The 18737-nt window shown below is 42.6% G+C and overlaps 1 protein-coding gene across 3 annotated transcripts in view; it reads right to left on the bottom strand.

Moving 5' to 3' along the window:
• Positions 1 to 18737, bottom strand: part of SCEL (sciellin) — a 125464-nt gene that overhangs the window by 67189 nt on the left and 39538 nt on the right. The window contains exon 1 of one of the 3 annotated variants that reach the window (XM_039519723.1): positions 392 to 789. The exons of the other annotated variants lie outside the window; for them this stretch is intronic. The gene's annotated coding sequence lies outside the window, so the exon portion shown is untranslated. Of the gene's footprint in view, positions 1 to 391; positions 790 to 18737 lie in introns of those variants that run through there. 3 annotated transcript variants of the gene reach the window in all.

Raw genomic sequence — 18737 nt, 5'->3', positions numbered from 1 at the left:
GAAGAAATGCCATAGAAATTATAAAGAAGCATCAAAACAAAGGAAAAATACCAGTAAAACACCTCTCATGAAAGCTGGGTGAGCAGCCAGTTTGTCAACTGAGAAATAAAAAATATAATTAAATAAAATCAGTCACACAAGCAAGATAACAAATTGATAATGTATAATGTAATGCACACACTGTGGGCAAGATTTCTAACAATGTGCCATGATTTGGGGGTTCCCAGCTTTGAGACACCATGACGTTGCTTGACTTTCACAGGGCGTGTACTCAGCCCTTTCTGAAAAATCAGGCCCCTTTAAGGGGCACAAATTGGGCACCTTAAATCCCTGCACACTTTTTAAAATCTTGCACTTTAAACATATGGTATATTTAAAAAGTAAAGCTTACCTCTATATGATAAACAAGTACTCTGTAGCTGGCCCACTCCAGTGATTGTCTTGGTGGTCACCTGGAACTGACGCCTAGTTAAAGTTTACAGAGAGCAGTATCACACACTCCATCTGACTGTCTGAAAGGCTCAGAGGTTTCTCCTTCAGAGGCTGAGTCATTTATGGAGGAGGTGGGAGGTGCGGAAAAGGGTGTCTCCTAGTACAAATACTAATTCAATAAAAAATACCTGTGAGATTGCTGTACTCCTGTACTTTCTGTATTCTTTATATAAAGGAGGGCTGGGTTTCACAAATTTAAAAAAGCTTTCATGGATCCAGAAATAGCCCACTGGCTGTTGATACCTATACTATATATGATTTAGTATGGATTCTCCTCACAAATAAAAGCTCACTGGGCAATGGACCTGCCTCTCAAATAGAGGTTTTAATGACTGGCATACACATATTTACATGTAAGAAGTATGCGAGGAAGCACCATCTTTCATAAAGGAAAGGTCTCCAGAAGTGTTATGCAAGGAATGTGCACTGGAATCTGACACCCATCAAATATTTGTCTCATTTTGTTATGTTAGGAGAGAAAAACCATTAGCCAAGAAAAAAAATCTCATGCCAGAACTTGTTGCAAATCCCTGCCATCAGTGTGTATTTGTGTTTCATTTTATTACTGCTAATGTTAATAGGGCAAAGGCAAAAGATTGCCTCCATTTTCCCCTACAGTTGCAATTCACTACTCTGTATGTTAAGAAGAGGCTCTCTATCCATGAACAAGGGACAAAGGAACACAGGATTCTGTAGCACTGAAATGGCCACGCCCAAGATCTAGGGGCTACAAAGAGTGCATATTAAACAGGCCCACACTGGTTATATAATTTGGGGACTTTTTTATAGTAACAAATGTAAGACCTGATCCTGAAAGCTAACTTCAGTGGGAGTTGACATTGCTCAGCTCCTCACAAGATCAGGCGTGTAGATGTATTAACATAGCAAATGTGCCTTTAGAGCAAATTTTTGTAACCTCCATTCTTGTTAAAGGGTACTTCATGCCAGGAAGGTAGGCTCCGTACTTTGTTGAATGAAGATTGTAGTGGGGCGGTTGACCCACTCCCTGAGAATTTGGGCTGAAGCAGGCCAGTGGGCCTGTGCAGATGAACAGCCAATTTAAAAAAAAAAGGGCTTATTGGGAGCCAATCAGGGCCCTGAATGGAGACAGCCAATCAGGGCCAGGCTCAGCCATATATAAAGGCTGCTCAGGAAGGGAGCAGTCTGTCTGTCCCAGGCCTTTGAGAGGGGAAGGTCAGTCTCCAAAGGTGGGAGACTAGTACCGCAGACAGTGCAGTGCTGGCCAGGCTCGGGGATCAAAAGGGAGCTCAAGCCCGTAGCCTGCCAGGCTGCAGGCCCTGAAGGGAAAGGCCTAGCGGGTGCAAGGGGCCATAGGGGAAGTGGCCCAGGGAAGCAGACAGACAAGGGGAGGGAAGGAGGACAGCGAGGCTGCTGCCAGGGGGTCCCTGGGCTGGGACCTAGAGTAGAGGGCGGGCCTAGGTCCCCCTCTTCCCCCCCTTGCAGTACACCTAGCCATCAGCCGTAGGGAGCGTCCCATTATAGACTACGCCAGATCCCTGACAGGAGGGATTAGACTTTGGGATGTGTGGTTGTATGTGGTGGCTGGGGTGTAAAGAGACTGCTGATCAACCCCGGAAGGGGGTGTGGATGGACTAAGAGGCACTGCTGGAGGGCAGTGGTCCAGAAGAGGACGCTGCGAGTTGGGAGCAACATGGGTCCACACGCCAACCGAGGGTGAGGCGATGGATCGGATACCACCAGGAGGGGGCACTCCACTGGACAGAGCTAATTCCCAGAGTTACCAGCAGGAGGCGCTGCGGTGGTGAGTCCCAACTCTGTCACAAAGATATATTCTGAACAATGTCTTATATTTGACAAAACACTGTTGATTAAAACAATTCTGCCAGAAGGGCAGCTCTTGAAAAATAAAAGTAGTACATAAGTTGCCAATCACTACAAACTTCAGAATTAATTAATGGAAGCTAATGTGCCTTTCTATACCTCTGAATTACCTCTTTTCTAGAGGTGAAATGTTTACAGGAGGTAGGGCATGTTCAGGGAAACTATTCAGTATGTTATCTTTTCAAGATCAAACAAACTGTTTAGTGAATCCATCCTTCTAAATAACTGTTAGATATGAGGAAAACCTTTCTAACTGTAAGGATAGTTAAGCTCTGGAATAGGCATCCAAGGGAGGTTGTGGAATCCCCATCAATGGAGGTGTTTAAAAACAGGTCGGACAAAACCTGACTGGGATGGTCTAGGTTTACTTGGTCCTACCACAGCACAGAGAGCTGGACTTGACCATTTCTCAAGGTCTCTTTCAGTCCTTCATTGCTATGATTCTAACACCAAGTTCAGGTGCTGGGTAAGATCCATTGGCCAACACTCTACATTTGCTAGTCAAAAGCTACTCTCAAAGCATATAGAGGTAACCTCCAACTGTCTTCGAGTGCTGCCCCATTTAGCCAAAAATTTCAGAAGACGGCTAACAGCTTCTGATAGAGTTTGGGAAAAATTAACATCCAGCTACGAAAAGGTCACTCTCTGTATCACAGCTTTGAAACTCAGAGAAGAAACTATGCACCGGAGACAGCCAGCCAGACAGTAAACAGAACCCTGCAAATCTGTGGATATCCACGGATGCGAATGAGGTTATTTGTTTCCCATCTTTGCGGATCACAGATCGGATGCGGATTTTTTTTTTAATCTGCGCAGGGCTCTAGAGCAGTGGATCTCAATGTGGGCTTCAATCCAAAGCCCTGAGCCCTGGTGCCCACCGCGAGGCTGAAACCCCGAGACCCAGCATCCCCAACAGGGCCAAAGCTTGGAGCCCTGTGGGAAGGGAGCGCCGAGGCTCGGAGTTCCAGGCTTTAGCCCTGTGGGGGAGGGGCGCTGGGGCTCTGGGCTTTAGCCCCATGGGGGAGGAGGAGACACTGGGGCTCAGGACTTCAGCCCTGCCAGGTGGGGGGATGCTGGGGCTCAGACTCTAGAGCAGCAGTTCTCAAGGGTCTGCCTGTGGGGCTGAAGCCTAGAGCACTAAGCCCCAGTGCCCTCTTTGGAGCTAAAGCCCCAAGCCCTGGCAGCCCACATGGTGGGTAGTGCTGGGGCTCCAGGCTCTAGCCACGTGGTGGGGGGCACATTGGGGCTCCTGGCTTTAGCCCCGCAGGGGCGGGGGAACACCGGGGCTTGGAGCTTCTGCCTCATGGGACCACGGACCCCCTGAAACCAGCTTGCAGCCCTGCAGGGAGCCAACAGATACCCCAGTTGAGAACCACTGCTCTAGAGGATGCTGCTGCGGGTACAGATCTATATAAAAGATGGAGCGCAAATCCCAGGTCGGATACAATTTAATTACTGCAGATGTGTATCAGGTACAGATTCACATTTTTTTTATCCATGCAGGGCTCTATTCGTTACCCATAAGCAGAGCTTCCCTGAACAGGTGCTGATACAACAAGTGAAAGCTGGACGTGAAAATGTTGATAAATATAAGATAAATATGGACTGATACTAGGCTTCACTTAGGTATAGAGTAGACCTATCACAAAACAAATTACTCTTGTGCTATCTGCATATTCAATAAATGGAGACTGTTTGATAAAGAGGAACATTACAGAAGTTGACTGGGTGGCTTACCCCTATTTCAAAGCTGAAACTGGAAGAAGGAAAAGAGAGAAAACGTTTACACACTTCTACAGAGTACAGCAACCCACCACGCAGATTACCAGCCATTCTCCTCTATCTCTATTGCTGTCATGTGCAAATAAACTATCTGGTCAACAAGAAATACTCACACAGTGTGTCAAAAATAAATATTTAAAAATATATACACAATGAAAATAGCCTGAATCCAACCCTCAGGAACAAACATTCCCAAACTTTGAGGCAATTCAGATTAGGACACATACTTTATGTCTGGATCTCAAAATGAGAGGTCAAACCAAGGCCACAAATCAAAATCCCCAGACATTTTGGACTGTTCACTCAGAGTTCTGAACTCTGCTTATTTCTAGCATACAGTGCTCCATAAATTTAATTATTATTTGTATTATCATATTACTTGTTCTACTTCTATGTGAAACAGCAGTACACAAACCACACTAAGGAACTTTTAGTGCGTCGCAGGCTAGTGCACAGTAGATTTAGATCCCAGCTTGCCATGCACTAGGTCTCCTTGTAGACATATCCAGCCTAAGAAGCTGTAGAAGGGAGAAGAAAACCCATCCACACAACAATCACAGTGCATCCTCACCGCACAGGCAGCATCACTATCTCCTTCACCAAAAAAAGACAAGAACAATTCAAAATTGCTGCAGTTCTCCCAGAGTAAGGAAACCTTGTGGACAAAGACATGTTCTTTCCAGGGATGTATGAACAGCTTTACAGAGCAGTGCAACAAATGCAGAGGAACACATACCTAAATGTGACCCACCAATAGCGTTTTTCCCCAAAGGACGTAATTGCTGATTCATCTCTTACCTAAAAGCAGCAAAGAATCCTGTGGCACCTTATAGACTAACAGACGTTTTGCAGCATGAGCTTTCGTGGTTGAATACCCACTTCGTCAGATGCAAGTAGTGGAAATTTCCAGGGGCAGGTAACCATGAAAGCTCATGCTGCAAAACGTCTGTTAGTCTATAAGGTGCCACAGAATTCTTTGCTGCTTTTACAGATCCAGACTAACACGGCTACCCCTCTGATACTATCTCTTACCTAATACACTAGCTTAAGGCATGGGATCATGTTTTGCTATAAGAGCCTGCTATTGAACTCAGAGCTAAGGATTTCTCCTTTCATTCAAGCAGTAAAGTCCTGTGGTTTGTTCAAAACAGCCCCGGTTTGATCCCTATCTATGACTGTGGTACCTTATGTAAACAGTCATGGTTCATTGTTCTTAGGAGATAATCAGATACCGTTGGCTGGCGCATACTAAGGCATGCACTCAGCACTGGATTGCTTGGGCATTACAAAAATCTTAGAAAACAAAAGAGAAGCAGCCCCCAAAATAAGCATATAAATAAAGGGCGACGTACTCAGCTGGTGTAAACTGGTGCAGCTCTACTGAAGTTAATAGGACTGTGCTGATTTACATCAGCTGAGAATCTGGCCCAAAAATTCCTGGTATACCAAAAGTATAAGGCTTTAGGGAGGAATCAAGAAAAAGTCTTGAGAAGATTTGAGTTAGGGGTCTCTGATTCAACCCATTTATCTGCAGACATTTTCCATAATTTCCTAATGATTACCAGCGTCGAGAATTTTATGAACAAGTAATCAAAGGTCAGCTTCCCTAACAGACCAGATGGTTAGCAAATCATGTAAATCAGCTTCAATTTAAATATCATTGATCAAAAGTGAACAGTGGATACTTATGCTTCAAAGGTCTGTTAAAATGGCTTCTGGGAAATTGCTACTAATGGCTGTTGACTGTTAAAAGTGAATGGCACTAAGATAAAACTGTTCATAACCATAAGAACGGCCATCCTGGGTCAGACTAAAGGGTCCATCTAGCCCAGTATCCTGTCTTCCGACAGTGGCCAATGTCAGGTGCCCCAGAGGGAATGAACAGAACAGGTAATCATCAAGTGATCCGTTCCCTGTCACCCATTCCCAGCTTCTGGCAAACAGAGGCTAGGGACAGCATACCTGCTCATCCTGGCCAATAGCCATTGATGAACCTATTGTCCATGATTTTTTCTAGTTCTTTTTTGAACCCTGTTATAGTCTTGACCTTCACAATATCCTCTGGCAAAGCGTTCCACAGCTTGACTGTGTGTTGCATGAAGAAATACATCCTTTGGTTTGTTTTAAACCTGCTGCCTATTAATTTCATTTGGTGACCCCTAGTTCTTGTGTTATGAGAAGGAGTAAATAACACTTCCTTATTTACTTTTTCCACACCAGTTATGATTTTATAGACCTCTGACATCCCTCGCCCGCGTCGCTTCCTGCTGCCCCCATTGGCCTGGGATGGCAAACCGCGGCCAGTGGGAGCCACGATTGGCCGAACCTGCCAACGTGGCAGGTAAACAAACTGGCCCAGCCCGCCAAGGTGCTTACCCTGGCAAGCCACGTGCCAGAGGCTGCCGCCCCCTGTCTTACAGGAAAGCAGCACAGACCCCAATGCTGCACCTGCTCCAGCTGCCTTGCGGGGCCTTGCAGCTTTGCCTGGTAATCTCAGAATCTTCACTTCCTAGCTGTAAGTGGGTGCCAGGTGCATGAGAGTGGACATAGGGATAGGGATAGGCAGCCCAGATGTGTCTACCTGTAAGATACAATACAGGCACAGTACAGTATTTACTCTTTTTTTTTTTTTTTTTGGTCTCCACTGCTGCCTGATTGGTTACTTCCAGTTCCACATGGTGTCCAGTTGACCAGTCAGTCCATAACGCTGGTGTTCGTATCTTTGAGGTTCTACTGTATATAGAGGCAATATGATATTTTCTGCAATTTTACATTTGAGTTCCTTCAAAACTCTTGGGTGAATACCATCCGGCCCTGGTCACTTATTACTGTTTAATTTATCAATTTGTTCCCAAACCTCCCCTAATGACACAAATACAGGAACATTAGGGGTTGCATAGAGATTGAACCCCACTGTAGAACTATTAGTGTAGCAAAAGATTTCACACCATACAGTGTTAATATGCAATTTTGCTCCCTGATTTCTATTGCATCCTGAGTTAACAAGATGGTATTGTGTTGTTTAGTTGTTTTTAACCTATCCTTTGCTGTGAGGTCACTGTGTCTTGATATTCAGCAAGATGTATTTTCTGTACTTGACTTACCTGTTGTGTTTTTAAATATAAAAACCTATTACAAATTCATGTTCCGACCCCATATTTTTGCTAAGGGTTTAGCTAGACAGCCATATGAAAACATCAGAATGTTGTCTAGTGCAGTACAGCTGTTACACAAATGTATGAAAGAGAGAGAGAGGGTTGACAATTAATTCACCAGGTATATCCTGCAGCCAGGAATAGTTAGGAGGAGTATCATTTGTGACAATCCCAAAATAGGGAGTATGCAGCCACAGCTCACTCACCTTATTGTCTGATGTAATGTTTCCTTTCTGCAGTCTTCCAAGAAAGATTTCCATACTATTCAGAATCCCTCAGGTTGGAGTTGTACATTATTTCCTCCAGGACCTATAATTATTATGGCCAAAATTTTCAGAAGTATCACTAATTTGTGGTGCCGCAGTTTAAGACATTGTGGGTCTGATTTTTCTGAAGTGCTGCCATAACTGTTGCTGAAGTGAGTGCGCTAAGCAAACCTCAGAGCTCTAACAATACATATAGGATCTCTGTTGTGTGTGCTAGCCAATGGCCAGACACTAGAACAGAGTTAACTAACTAGTGCAATCCCCATTTGGTGGCAGGACTCTGTTCATGCATGTGGCACATTTTTCTAATTCAAACCTGATCTTGGACCTACAAGGGCTGTAGGCAGCAGCTTTATCAAGTGAGTCAAAGGGGGGCACTCAGTGAAATTGAAAAACAACAAATACCAAACCACTAAAAAAAAAACCCTCTCTCCCAGAGGATCAGGATAAGACCTATGCACCATTTAAGTCCCACTTAAGTCCTCAATACAGGGCTGACTTTCATCCACAATGCCTAATTAACTTTGGCAATTCAATACCATCAAACATCAAAGGGCTAATTATGACTCAAAAAAGGATTGGACATTTATATGGATAATAGGAACATCCACAGTTACATTCTAGAGGAAAGGAAATAAACAATGGTTAAGGATACAATTTGGTCATGGAGGTCAAGGATTCTCTCACTTTAATAAGCAACAAAGAGTCCTGTGGCACCTTAATGACTAACAGATGTATTGGCGCATAAGCTTTTGTCTGCGTTTCGAAATGCATCTGACGAAGTGGGTATTCACCCACGAAAGCTTATGCTCCAATACGTCTGTTAGTCTTTAAGGTGCCACAGGACTCTTTGTTGCTTTTTACAGATCCAGACTAACACAGCTACCCCTCTGATATCTGACTTTAATAGACCCCCATGTGGGACTTCCGCTTTAGACCCCCATAGGGGCCAGCAGGACTTGGGCAATCAGCCGTCCACCCCTGGGCAAGGTTCAGCTTCAGTGCTCCAGTTTCCATGATTTATGGTTTATTGCCTGCGTTCTGCCCATGAATTTTAATAAAAATCTCTGCGCCAAAATTTTAACCTTAACAGTGGCTATAAATCTCCATGCTTCAAGGCATACATTGACAACTGATAGGATTAGGAAGAAATTTCTCTGTGGACAGGTGTTCCATAATTGTCCACTAAGGATAGGGTCCTACCAAATTCATGGCCATGAAAAATGCATCACAAACCATGAAATCTGGTCTCCCACTGTGAAATCAGGTCACCCTTACTTCTGTGCTGCCTTCAGAGCTGGGTGGCTGGAGAGCGGCAGCTGCTGGCCAGGCACCCAGCTCTGAAGGCAGCACCCTGCCAGCAGCAGCACAGAATTAAGGGTGGCAATATCATACCATGCCACCATTACTTCTGCGCTGCTGCCTTCAGAGCTGGGCAGCCAGAGAGTGGTGGCTGCTGACTGAGGGACCAGCTCTGCAGGCAGCAGTGCAGAAGAGTGGCAATACCGTACCATGCCATCCTTACATCTGTGCTGCTGGTGGAAGCTCTGCCTTCAGAGCTGGGCTCCCAGCCAGCAGCCACCACTTTTCAGCTGCCCAGCTCTGAAGGCAGCACTGGCATCAGCAACAGTGCAGAAGTAAGGGTAGCCGTACCACCCCCCCATAATAACTTTGCCCCCCACACACACACACCTCCTTTTGGGGTCAGGATCCCTATAATTAAAACACCATGAAATTTCAGATTTAAATAACTGAAATCATGAAATTTGATTTTTATAAACCCGTGACCATGAAATTGACCAAAATGGTCAATTGACCAATGACCATGAATTTGGTAGGGCCCTAACTATGGGATTTTTTAAACTTTCCTCCGAAGTATCAGGCACTGGCACTGCTAGTGACAGGACACTGGACTAGATGGATTACTGGTCTGATCCAGTGTGGAAATTCTTATTGTCCAGTGTTGACCTTGGTTCTGACTGCGGCCCAGATTTTTAAAGAAATTTAGGCATCTCTTCATGCAGCATTGTCTAAATAACTTTAAAAATCTGGGCCTAAAGCAGTAGGAGCTGTGCTAAACTAGCCTCAGCTGGAAGCCAGTCTTTTCTCAGATGTTATGACTATGTATATGTGTCTATGTAGAATGAAAAGTATGTTGTCTTCCTTTCTCCAGCTATCCCCTTCCAACTATGCAACCATTTTGTCCTGAGAGCATTCCTTTCTTTAACTCTTCCCAAAAATCCTCTCTCTTCTCCTTCCTTTTCCAAGAAGGGAATCTCCAACTATATAGAGACTCCACACTCCTCTGTGTCTTCCTCTGCAGTGGTGGTATGTCCATTGGGGTGTTAACAAAAGTTGAGAGAGGAGCAATATCATGTGACGGGAGCTGTTATGCAGAGGCAAACAAGTTAAGGCTCCTTTCGATGTTTGCAGTTATCAAAATTAATATATTTTAGGGGGCCATAAATTGATAAGAAATGCACTCTGAAAAATGCACCAGTGGCAGTGCCTTGCCTCATGGATTAATTCTTGCAACATAAGTTGCATCAGTCCTAGTAACCACTGTTATTGTACATAGCCTCTCTCAGGGAAGACATTCCAGTTCTGAAGTTAAGGTATGTAGCATGATATCTTTGCCACACCTTCCTAAGCACAAGAAAGAGCACCGCCAGAGCTGTCAAAGCTTTGCAAATGCATTTTTTAGATGCCAAGCATTCCTTCGGTGACAATGAAAAAGTATCGGGCAGGGTATTATTCTCCTACAAGGTGTGGTACTGAGAGAAGATGGGGAGAAGTCCATACACCAGAGATAGCAAGGAGGAGCTGCTCTAAGTGATATGCATAAAAATGCCTTAACCCCTTCATTGCTCATAGTTTCCTCAGAAAACTGCTGTACAGGCTCTTATTTCCCTTTTTAAATTGAATGTAAGGGTGCACAGGCTACATCTGACAAGAACAAGCACATTTCATGAAGGTATGTGATCTTCAGTGCAAATGGATTAAATTAGGACAAGTTTCTGCCATGCTTATATTGGATACTACCTTAGTCCATGAATCAGTGGAACTGCTCAGATGAGTAAGGTACTAATCAGCAAGGCAAGCTAGCTCATGCAATGCTCCATTTGTATGTTTACATCTGGCATCATTATCATTGCTACTCTGGCTAAAAGAATACAAAGAGAGTTACTGATAAAACCATAGTCGTCCAAGGAAAAATGTGCTGAAAACTGGCAGAGACAAGAGATATCAGTTACACACCAGCTGAATGGGTAGAGCCCATTTGTATCTTATGTTATTGATAAACAGCTTATTTGTTTGTTTTATTGCCATCTGGTTTAATGAACATCAAGCGTGTGGGAAGAGTGTGGCTAGAGAAAGGAAGGTTAGACAGGTTAAATTCTCAGGACCTTCCTGGGTTCCAAACCAGGTAATAGTGGGGGGTGACAGAGTTATGACTGGATAAGGTATGTGTATGGAGGGCAAGCAGAACTTAGAATTTGCAGGTACTGTGTGTAATTGTTGTTGGTAGCCCTTGGGAAGAGCTAAAGCAAACAAGATGGTGAAAATAATCAAATTTAAAATGTTAGACAAACAATCATAGAATCTCGGAAATGGAGACCTGAAAAGGACCTCGAGAAGTCAAGTCCAGCCCCTTTGTGCTGGGGCAGGACCAAGTAAACCTAGACCATCCCTGACGGATATTATTCCATACCTCCCTTGGAAACCTATTCCAGAGTTTCACTACCCTTATTGTTAAACTCTGGACTGTCTCCAATTTGTCCACATTTTTCCTAAAGTGTGGTGCCCAGAACTGGAACCAGTACTCCAGCCTCACCAGTGCCGAGTAGAACAGGACAATTACCTCCTGTTTCTTACATAAAACAACACTCATATTACTACACAGAAGGATATTAGCCTTTTTCGCCACTGCATCACATTGTTGGCTCATGTTCAATTTGTGACCCACTATAAGCCCCAGACCTTTTTCAGCAGCACTACCAGCTAGCCAATTATTCCCCATTCTGTACTTATACATTTGATTTTTCCTTCCTAAATGTAGTCCTTTCCACTTTGTTTTTCTTCAATTTAATCTTATTGATTTCAGATCTATTCTTCAATTTGTCAATGTCCTTTTGAATTCTAATCCTGTCCTCCAAAGCTCTTGCAACCCCTCCCAGCTTGGTATCATATGCAAATTTTATAAGCATTCTCTTACTCCCGTTTCCAAGTCATTATGAAAATATTGAACTATACAAGGGGCATGAAAGTTGCTTTATGTATCTTTGTGCTTGAAAATATATACCCAGAGACATGGAGTTTAAGGTCACAATGGATCACCAGATCATCTAGTCTGACTTCCTGTATATTGCAAGCCACCAATGCCACCCAGCACCCAAACATTAGACCCAACAATTGTAAATAGATCAACTACTACATCTGCAATAATACATCATGGCTAGGGACTCCAATCATGCGCTGCAGCAACACAAGCCAGAGAAGAGGCTGTGCTGCATCAATGTAAATTGACCAGGGTGCCCAGCCCATAGAGGAGAATAGGGTATGGGAGAAAGATGAGGCATTATATTGCAACTTCGCCAAGGCAGCAACATTTATGATCAGTTTTCAGCCAAAAGTTTTTGGTTTTCAATTTTTTGCCAAAAAGTTGAAATTTGCTGCAGTGAACACTCCCCCCTTCCATTTTCCAGCCAGCTCTAATCTCTTTAGATACCAATTAATTTGGGTACTAAAGTTAAATTTTATATTGTTTACTATATACTCACAAACATATGGATAAATAATCAGTTGTATTGAAGTACATTACTACATACAATGAGTAATCTCAATTAGCTAATATTTGTACAGCACAAATATCAAACAGTAGAGCAGATCAGTGCCAATTATAAATGGTGTTGTTTTGATTGGCCAGTGTCCAGAAAAACTAGCAAAATTTTTAGAGATTCCAAGGCCAAAAGGGACCATTGTGATCATCTAGTCTGGCCTCCTGTAAAACACCAGCCAAACACTTTCCTAAAGTAATTCTTAAAGCGTATCTTTTAGAAAAACATCCAATCTTGATTTAAAAGTTGTCAGTGATGGAGAATCTCCCATGACACTTGGTAAATTGTTCCAGTGCTTAATTACTCTCACTGTTATAAATGTATGAATTTGTCTAGTTTCAACTTCCACCGAATGGATTATGTTCCACTTTTCTCTGCTAGACTGAAGAGCCCATTATTAAACATTTGTTCCCCACGTAGATATTTATAGACTGTAATGAACTCACTCCTTAACCTTCCCTTTGTTAAGATAAACAGATTGAGCCCCTTGGGTCTAAACTATAAGACAGGTTTTCTAAACTTTTAATTATTCTTGTGAGACTTTTCTGAATCCTGTCCAATTTATCAACATCCTTCTTGAATTGTGGACACCAGAACTGGACACAGTATTCCAGCAGTGGTCTCACCAGTGCCAAATACAGAGGTAAAATACCCTTTCAATTCCTATGTGAGATTCTCCTGTTTATGCATCCAAAGATTGCATTAGCCCTTTTGGCCATAGCGTCACCTTGGGAATTTATGTTCAGCTGATTATCCCCCATGACCCACAAATCTTTTTTCAGAGTCACTGTTTCCCAGGATAGCATACCCCATCCTGTAAATATGGCCTACATTCTTTGTTTCTAGATGCATACATTTACTTTGAGCCATATTAAAACACATATTGTTTGATTAAGCCCAGCTTACCAAACGATTCAGATCACAATGTGTTATTGACTTGTTCTCTTCATTATTTACCACTCCCCTAATCTGTGTCATTTGCAAACTTTATCAGTGATGATTTTATGTTTTTTTCCAGGTTATTGTTAAAATAGCACAGGGCCAAAAACAGATCCCCACAGGACTCCACAAAAACACATTCATTTGATGATGATTCCCCATTTACAATTACATTTTGAGACCTATCAATCAGTTAGCCAGCGTTTAGTTCATTTAATATGTCATGTTAATTTTATATCATTCTAGTTTTTTAAATCAAAATAAGGGGGTACCAAGTCAAAAAATTTACACAAGCCTAAGTACCTTACCTCACCACTATTACCTTTATCTACCATATTTGTAATCTCATAAAAAAATATTAGCTTAGTTTTACAGGATCTATTTACCATAAACACCTTTTGATTGGCATTAATTATATTACCCGGCTTTAATTCTTTAAGAATGGAGGCCCATACCAGCTGCTCCATTTTGTTGCCTGGGATTGATATCAGACTGACAGACCTATAATTACCTGGTTCATCCCAGTCACCATTTTTAAATATTGGCACAACATTAGCTTTCTTCCACTCTCCTGGAACTTCCCCAGTTTTCCAAGACATATTGAAAACCAGTATTAGTGGTCCAGTGAGCTTCTCAGCCAGATTTTTTCAATCTCTTTGATGCAAGTTATCTGGCCCTGCTGATTTTAAAATATCTATCTTTAGTAGCTGATGTTAAACATCCTCCTGAGATACTAGTGAAATGGAAAGAGTGTTATCATTATACGATAAGACTACATCATCTATTTTTTCCCAGATATAGAACAGAAATATTTATTGACAGGTCTGCCTTATTATTTATAGTTCTACTATTTCTTTCTAATAATGGACCAATACTATTGTCAGGATTCTTTCTGTTCCTAATATACTTAAAAGTCTCCTTATTATTGTCCTTAATTCTGCTGGCCATAGATATTTTTGTGTGTGTGTGTGTCCCCCTTGATTTCCTTATCAGCTTTCTAGACTTTCTAGCTTCTGTTTTATATTCATTACTATCAATTTCCTCTTTGTTTCATTTGTTATAAAAATAATGTATGTAGCAGCCTTCACTTCCCGTCTAAACTTTTCAAACTTGTGAACTTAACATGAAGCATTCAAATGCAGATTTAGGCACCTAAATAAGTGGTCTGAATTCTCAGAGGTGTCAAGCACCCACAAGCAAAAGGAAGTCAGTGGGAGTTGAGCATGCATAGATCAGGGAAGAATTTGGGGTTTTATATTGTTGTTTGTTTATATTTTTTTCCAATATGCCCCTTCGCTCACATATCTCAGAGGAAAGTGAAAGTCCTGGAGGGCAGCTGGCATGGAAACATGAAGGGGAAGTGTGGTTGTATGATAAGCTCTCCCACTCCTGATTAGTTGCCAGCAGCCCTTCTGAGCAAATTACTTGGCATCCATAACTTGAAAAAGGAGAACAGCCTGGAAAAAGCAGAGAGGGGTTGGGAAACAGCTACTCTGCGTGGAATATGACCCTTAAGACATGGCAGATCTGGTATCCCGAGAAACCTCTTCACACTGTGACCTTCACCGGAGAAGTCACAAGAATCTTGAACAGGGCAAATACACTGGCAGCAGGACTCTTATTACATTTCTATTGAAAGTGCTGAGAAAGGGAACAGAATGGTCATGAAGACAAGTTCCTTGTGTACAAAATATATGAAATGGATTCTCCTCTGCTAATCCTGTGTTTCCCTTGTGCTCTACAGCCCATGATCTCATGAAGGTCTGCACCATTACATCCCCCACTGCTCAGAAGGGGATGACACAGTGGAAATAAACAAACCTGGGAGGACTTTTTTTGGATAATTCCTCCCACTCCACACATGGGCATAGAAATATACAGTCCTTCTGTCTCTGGATAAGGTTCTTCTATAAATCAGGTCATTATCGAGAGATTTGAATTCTGTCCATATAACTGGAAGATTTAGGTTTTCCAGCAGTGATTGCTGTATAATGTGTAAGCCTTGGCTGCAGTTAAACAAAGACAATTAGTTCATATCTATCAGCTGTGGACAAACCAATGTAAATGGACCTTATCTTAGCCATGGAACTGTGAATGGCACCTCCATGACATTGTGCACAATCTAATTCTTGAAGTTGTTCTTCAATTCATTCTAATTTAAAATTAATTGGAACCTGAACTCAGTGCTTAATTTGTGCCAGGACTTGCCAGGACAGTGGCCTGGCATGTCTAGGATTGGCAGTTCAGAGCCCTGGAGAGAAACCTCTGAGCTTGCCATGTCAGTTATGAAAGTAAAAAGGTTGCTTGAGGCCTGGCACCTCTTTCAATACAAATTAAGCACTACCTGAAATACCTGAGCCCCTTGAATTTTCAGTTTTAGTATTTTAAGCTGAATAAGAAAACTGAGTTGGCACACTGCATTGCACCTTAATTACACGATTGACTTGGGTGTGTATTAAAATGCCCACAGTAAACTGGATGATAAATCGCTGAGTTTGGTTTTTCTTGATTTACAAGATACTGTTAGTGGTGCATGTTCCCAGGGAGTGGTGAAAACTAGGGATGGGTAAAACAGGTTCAAGTACATTTTAAAGAGATGCTGTCAAGTTTGAAACACACCAGATTTGATTAATTTCCTCTTCAGTTAAAAACAACATTTTCTGTCCCCATGAAAGTAAATAAACTGAAATGCACAGTAGCTCCTTAGTTAAGTGATGTAGCAAAATTCAGATTAACAAATTCACATCTGTTTGTCACACTGATTTCTCTGCTCTTCTTGTCAACCAGTCAGTAAGTGAAATTGACAAAATTGATGTTCCCGGCAGTGCTCAGAGACCAGAATACAGGGAGCATGCAACTAGTTCAGCAAAACCTTGTGGTCATGTGTGTCAGTAGCTGCAGGGAGGCTAAAGAGCATGTATACACCTACTGCGCCATCCACTGCCATAAGGAGGTTGTCTTTTAGTGTTATCAGGGCTGTCTGCCGGCTGCACCCCAGTCTGAAGCCTGACAACCAAGAATCCAGACTCTTGGCTGATGTCATGCTTTTGGAGCTGGGATGTCCAGTTTCACTGTGGTTTTGCCTGAGAATAAGCTATTGGAAACAAGGTGATAGAAAGGTTTTCTGTACAGTGTTGCTTTCAGAACAGAACTGGGTGATCTATTGGCATTTTTCAAGAAGACTGCTAGGTTCCTTTCTCTAATGGAGATATTGATTTCCATTAGCAGCAGGCACAGTTGTTCTATGCTGGCTTTCACCACACACGATGGGTGCGCATCTGGTTCCGCATGTAGTGGCTTGAATATCAATTTCAAATACCTATAGGCTCACAAGAATGGAACAAGAAGCAGCACAGTACTACTATGCCACTGTGAAGTGTGGGACCTTATCTGGAGCACTGTGTCCAACTTAGGCACCACACTTTAGGAAAGATGTGGACAAACTGGAGAGAGTCCAGAAGACAGCAACATAAATAAGTGGTTTTGAAAACCTGATTGTCACGCTGTCTGGTTCACAACTGTGCGGGCCAACCTCAGAGAAGACTGCCAAAAAGCAGGGCAAGATGGGTGAGGTAATATCTTCTATTGGCCCAACTTCTGGTGATCAGAGAGACAGCTTCTGAGCCACACAGCGCTTCAGGTCTCTGAAGAGGAGCTCTTTGTAGCTCGAAAGTGTGTCTCTCTCACCAGCAGAAGTTGGTCCAGTAAAAGATACTACCTCACTCACCTTGTCTCTCTAATATCCTGGGACTGACACAGCTACAACTACACTACACACAAAAACCAGGGCAGCGACCCCAAACTGGTGGTATGTTCTATAATTAGATTTCACCAACCCAGTAACAAAAGTGAACCTCTGGATCACTGGAACAGTCTTACCAGTCAGCGACAGTCCCCTTAAGCACTCCAGTCTCTTTTGCCACCCAGAGAAGCTGGACGTAGTGATAAATGGTCACTCACACCAAAGATTACAAAATATTCAGGTTGCTCCCAGTCCCACAAGACCAGTCAGTCACTTGCCCAGGTGAATTTGTACCTCAGATCTTACACAAATTCTATAATAAACTAAGTATTTATTAACTAGGAAAAAGAAGTGTGAGTTATTTACAGGTTAAAGCAGGCAAATATTTGCACAGATGAGTTAGTCTATGGTTCCAAAAGGAGACCGGTGTAGTAATCTGTCCTCTAAGTGTCTTTTAGGGCTAACCCAGGTTGACCCTGGGGAGTTCTGCTTTTCTTTCTTAGTTCCAGCCCTTGTGAGAGTCCAAACAGCAAAGAGAGAACTATTTTTGTGAGCATCTTTATATGCCTTTCCCCCAGAGTTCAAACCAAGGGAATGAGCGCTCTTGCGGGTAACTTCTTCATGGGTGGATGGGGCAATCAAAGTTTTTGTCCTGCAATGACCCATTTAGTTTTGATAGTCCTTCTTGATGGGTGGGGGAGCCACTCCTCCTGTCTGAGTTCAAAAGTTCAGAGCAGGCATTTTTACAATTATAAAGCAAAACTTTCATATTACCTTATACATAGGATACAGATGTTATGAGTAAGATTAATGCATGCAGGAACTTACAAGCATTTTATAGAGTCTAAACATATCCTTACTAGTCTAACACCTATCTCAACAATACTAACATATGGGTGAGCTGATCTGGTTTCCAGTTATGAACTTGCAGTACTCAGCTGGCACCTACAGATTTGGCAAGATCTGGCACGTGGTCTGCCAGCATTACACTGATCTATCAGGAAAGGTTAAAAAAAACTGGGCATGTTTAGTCCTGAGAAAAGAAGACTGAGCAGGGACTTCATAACAGTTTTCAAATATGTTATGAACTGTTATAAAGAGGATTGTGATCAATTGTTCTCCATGTCCACTGAAGGTAAAAAAAGTAGTAATGAGCTTAAATTGCAGCAAAGCAGATTTAGGTTAGGTACTAGGAAGCACTTTCTAACTATAAGGGTAGTTAAGCTCTGGAGTAGGTTTCCAAGGGAGGTTGTGGAATCCCCATCACTGGAGATTTTTATGAACAGGTTGGACAAACACCTGCCAAGGATGGTCTGGGATTATTTGTTCCTGCCTCAGCACAGGGGACTGGACTTGATGACTTTTCAAGATTCCTTCTAGCCCTACACTTCTGTGTTACGATATTCATGAGCTCAACCCAAATGCACATTGAAGTTGGGTAACCCAGACTGGGAGCTACTATATTGCTAACATTGGAACAGTCCCATTTTGCAAGGGCTCAATTTTTTGTACTTTCAAAGGGACAGTTTAAAATAAAGTATAATTTTTCAGTGGACAGAGAAGCTAGAACTTGGTCCTCTCCCACCATGTCATTTTAAACCAACTGAATCATAGAATGTCAGAGTTGGAAGGGACCTCAGGAGGTCATCTAGTCCAACCC

Source organism: Mauremys reevesii, linkage group 1 (assembly GCF_016161935.1).
Source record: "Mauremys reevesii isolate NIE-2019 linkage group 1, ASM1616193v1, whole genome shotgun sequence".
NCBI classification, from domain to species: domain Eukaryota; kingdom Metazoa; phylum Chordata; order Testudines; family Geoemydidae; genus Mauremys; species Mauremys reevesii.
Note: the sequence above shows the minus strand (reverse complement) of the source record. Positions and strands in the feature narration are given on the sequence as shown.